Source organism: Mus caroli, unplaced genomic scaffold (genome assembly GCF_978045245.1).
Source record: "Mus caroli unplaced genomic scaffold, Mus_caroli_1 scaffold_16, whole genome shotgun sequence".
Taxonomy (NCBI): domain Eukaryota; kingdom Metazoa; phylum Chordata; class Mammalia; order Rodentia; family Muridae; genus Mus; species Mus caroli.
The window spans coordinates 59549032-59554069 of NW_028227271.1; the positions used below are offsets into that span (position 1 = coordinate 59549032).

At 40.1% G+C, this 5038-nt stretch overlaps 1 non-coding gene across 1 annotated transcript; it reads left to right on the forward strand.

Moving 5' to 3' along the window:
• Positions 1–253: 253 nt before the first annotated feature.
• On the forward strand, positions 254–360 carry LOC115029517 (U6 spliceosomal RNA). The gene has a single exon (XR_003835078.1). It is a non-coding gene; the product is annotated as a U6 spliceosomal RNA (small nuclear RNA).
• The last annotated feature ends 4678 nt before the right edge of the window (positions 361–5038 follow it).

Genomic DNA, 5038 nt, shown 5'->3' on the forward strand with positions numbered 1-5038 from the left:
AACAAGCTCTAACCAGACACAACTATAAGAACCAACTCCAGAGATTACCAGATGGCAAAAGGCAAATATAAGAATCCTACTAAAAGAAATCAAGACCACTCACCATCATCAGAATGCAGCACTCCCACCGCACCTAGTCATGGGCATCCCAACACAACCGAAAAGCTAGACCCAGATTTAAAAGCATATCTCATGATGATGGTAGACGACATCAAGAAGGACTTTAATAACTCACTTAAAGAAATACAGGAGAGTGCTCGAATCGGCAGCACATATACTAAAATTGGAACGATACAGAGAAGATTAGCATGGCCCCTGCGCAAGGATGACATGCAAATTCGTGAAGCATTCCATATTTTTAAAATCCATCAACGTAATCCAGTATATAAACAAACTCAAAGACAAAAACCATATGGTCATCTCATCAGATGCGGAAAAAGCATTTGACAAGATCCAACACCCATTCATGATAAAAGTCTTGGAAAGATCAGGAATTCAAGGCCCATACCTAAACATGATAAAAGCAATCTACAGCAAACCAGTAGCCAACATCAAAGTAAATGGTGAGAAGCTTGAAGCAATCCCTCTAAAATCAGGGACTAGACAAGGCTGTCCACTTTTGCCATACCTATTCAACATTGTACTTGAAGTCCTAGCCAGAGCAATTCGACAACAAAAGGAGATCAAAGGGATACAAATTGGAAAAGATGAAGTCAAAATATCACTTTTTGCAGATGATATGATAGTATATATAAGTGACCCTAAAAGTTCCACCAGAGAACTCCTAAACCTGATAAACAGCTTCGGTGAAGTAGCTGGATATAAATTTAACTCAAACAAATCAATGGCCTTTCTCTACACAAAGAATAAACAGGCTGTCTTAGTCAGGGTTTCTATTCCTGCACAAACATCATGACCAAGAAGCAAGTTGGGGAGGAAAGGGTTTATTCGGCTTACACTTCCATACTGCTGTTCATCACCAAAGGAAGTCAGGACTGGAACTCAAGCAGGTCAGAAAGCAGGAGCCGATGCAGAGGCCATGGAGGGATGTTCTTTACTGGCTTGCCTCCCCTGGCTTGCTCAGCCTACTCTCTTATAGAACCCAAGACTACCAGCCCAGGGATGGTCCCACCCACAAGGGGCCTTTCCCCCTTGATTACTAATTGAGAAAATGCCTTACAGTAGGATCTCATGGAGGCATTTCCTCAACTGAAGCTCCTTTCTCTGTGATAGCTCAGCTGTGTCAAGTTGACACAAAAATAGCCAGTACACAGGCTGAGAAAGAAATTAGGGAAACAACACCCTTCTCAATAGTCACAAATAATATAAAATATCTTGGCGTGACTCTAACTAAGGAAGTGAAAGATCTGTATAATAAAAACTTCAAGTCTCTGAAAAAAGAAATTATAGAAGATCTCAGAAGATGGAAAGATCTCCCATGCTCATGGATTGGCAGGATCAACATTGTAAAAATGGCTATCTTGCCAAAAGCAATCTACAGATTCAATGCAATCCCCATCAAAATTCCAACTCAATTCTTCAACGAATTAGAAAGTGCAATCTGCAAATTCATCTGGAATAACAAAAAACCTAGGATAGCAAAAACTCTTCTCAAGGATAAAAGAACCTCTGGTGGAATCACCATGCCGGACCTAAAGCATTACTACAGAGCAATTGTGATAAAAAATGTGTGGTACAGGTATAGTGACAGACAAATAGAACAATGGAATAGAATTGAAGACCCAGAAATGAACCCACACACCTACGGTCACTTGATCTTCGACAAGGAAGCTAAAAACATCCAGTGGAAGAAAGACAGCGTTTTCAACAAATGGTGCTGGCACAACTGGTTGTTAACATGTAGAAGAATGCGAATCGATCCATTCCTATCTCCTTGTACTAAGGTCAAGTCTAAGTGGATCAAGGAACTTCACATAAAACCAGACACACTGAAACTTATAGAGGAGAAAGTGGGGAAAAGCCTTGAAGATATGGGCACAGGGGGAAAATTCTTGAATAGAACAGCAATGGCTTGTGCTGTAAGATCAAGAATTGACAAGTGGGACCTCATGAAACTGCAAAGCTTCTACAAGGCAAAAGAAACCATCAATAAGACAAAAAACCACCAACAGATTGGGAAAGGATCTTTACCTATCCTAAATCAGATAAGGGACTAATATCCAATATATATAAAGAACTCAAGAAGGTGGACTCCAGAAAGTCAAATAACCCATTAAAAAATGGGGCTCAGAAATGAACAAAGAATTCTCACCTGAGGAATACCGAATGGCAGAGAAACACCTGAAAAAATGTTCAGCATCCTTAATCATCAGGGAAATGCAAATCAAAACAACCCTGAGATTCCACCTCACACCAGTCAGAATGGCTAAGATCAAAAATTCAGGTGACAGCAGATGCTGGCGAGGATGTGGAGAAAGAGGAACACTCCTCCATTGTTGGTGGGATTGCAAGCTTGTACAACCACTGTGGAAATCAGTCTGGCGGTTCCTCAGAAAATTGGACATAGTACTACCGGAGGATCCAGCAATACCTCTCCTGGGCATATATCCAGAAGATGTCCCAACCGGTAAAAAGGACACATGCTCCACTATGTTCATAGCAGCCCTGTTTATAATAGCCAGAAGCTGGAAAGAACCCAGATGCCCCTCAACAGAGGAATGGATACAGAAATTATAGTACATTTACACAATGGAGTACTACTCAGCTATTAAAAAGAATGAATTTATGAAATTCCTAGCCAAATGGATGGACCTGGAGGGCATCATCTTGAGTGAGGTAACACAATCACAAAGGAACTCACACAATATGTATTCACTGATAAGTGGATATTAGCCCAAAACTTAGGATACCCAAGATATAAGATACAATTTGCTAAACGCATGAAACTCAAGAAGAATGAAGACCAAAGTGTGGACAATATGCCCCTTCTTAGAATTGGGAACAAAACACCCATGGAAGGAGTTACAGAGACAAAGTTTCAAGCTGTGATGAAAGGATGGACCATCTAGAGACTGCCATATCCAGGGATCCATCCCATAATCAGCTTCCAAACGCTGACAACATTGCATACACTAGCAAGTGTTTGCTGAAAGGACCCAAATATAGCTGTCTCTTGTGAAACTATGCCGGGGCCTAGCAAACACAGAAGTGGATGCTCACAGTCAGCTATTGGATGTATCACAGGGCTCCCAATGGAGAAATGAGAGAAAGTACCCAAGGAGCTAAAGGGATCTGCAACCCTATAGTTGGAAAAACATGATGAAATAACCAGTACCCCGGAGCTCTTGTCTCTAGCTGCATATGTATCAAAAGATGGCCTAGTGGGCCATCACTGGAAAGACAGGGCCATTGGACTTGCAAACTTTATATGCCCCAATACAGGGGAATGCCAGGGCCAAAAGAATGGGAATGGGTGGGTAGGGAAGTGGGGGGCAGTATGGGGGACTTTTGGGATAGCATTGGAAATGTAATTGAGGAAAATATGTAATAAAAAATATTAAAAATTAAAAAAAAGAAAAAAAAAAGAAAAGAAATACAGGAGAACACTGCTAAAGAATTACAAGTCCTTAAAGCAAAACAGGAAAACACAACCAAACAGGGAGAAGTCCTTAAAGAAAAACAGGAAAACACATCCAAACAGGTGATGGAAATGAACATAACCATACTAGACCTAAAATGGGAAGTAGACACCATAAAGAAAACCCAAAATGAGGCAACGCTGGATATAGAAACCCTAGGAAAGAAATCTGGAACCATAGATGAGAGCATCAACAAGAGAATACAAGAGATGGAAGAGAGAATTTCAGGTGCAGAATATTCCATAGAGAACATCAGCACAACAATTAAAGTAAATACAGAACGCAAGGATCCTAACTCAAAACATCCAGGAAATCCAGGACACAATGAGAAGACCAAACCTACAGATAACAGGAGTTGATGAGAATGAAGATTTTCAACTTAAAGGGCCAGCAAATATCTTCAACAAAATTTTAGAAGAAAACTTCCCAAAACTAAAGAAAGACATGACCATGAACATACACGAAGCCTACAGAACTCCAAATAGACTGGACCAGAAAAGAAATTCCTCCCAACACATAATAATCAGAACAACAAATGCACTAAATAAAGATAGAATATTAAAAGCAGCAAGGGAGAAAGGTCAAATAACATATTAAGGCAGGCCTATCAGAATTACACAAGACTTTTCACCAGAGACTATGAAAGCCAGAAGAGCCTGGACAGATGTTCTACAGACACTAAGAGAACACAAATGCCATCCCAGGCTACTATACCCGGCCAAACTCTCAATTACCATAGATGGAGAAACCAAAGTATTCCACGACAAAACCAAATTCACACATTATCTTTCCACGAATCCTGCCCTTCAGAGGATAATAACAGAAAAAAAAAAACAAAACAAGGACGGAAATCACGCCCTAGAAAAAGCAAGAAAGTAATCCTTCAACAAACCAAAAAGAAGACAGCCACAAGAACAGAATGCCAACTCTAATAACAAAAAGAAAAGGAAGCAACAATTAATTTTCCTTAATGTCTCTTAATATCAATGGACTCAATTCCCCAATAAAAAGACATAGAATAACAGACTGGCTACACAAACAGGACCCAACATTCTGCTGCTTACAGGAAACCCATCTCAGGGAAAAAGACAGACACTATCTCAGAGTGAAAGGCTGGAAAACAATTTTCCAAGCAAATGGTATGAAGAAACAAGCTGGAGTAACCATTCTAATATCGAATAAAATCGACTTCCAACCCAAAGTTATCAAAAAAGACAAGGAGGGACACTTCATACTCATCAAAGGTAAAATCCTCCAAGAGGAACTCTCAAATCTGAATATCTATGCTCCAAATGCAAGGGCAGCCACATTCATTAAAGACACTTTAGTAAAGCTCAAAGCACACATTGCACCTCACACAATAATAGTGGGAGACTTCAACAAACCACTTTCATCAATGGACAGATCGTGGAAACAGAAACTAAACAGGGACACAGTGA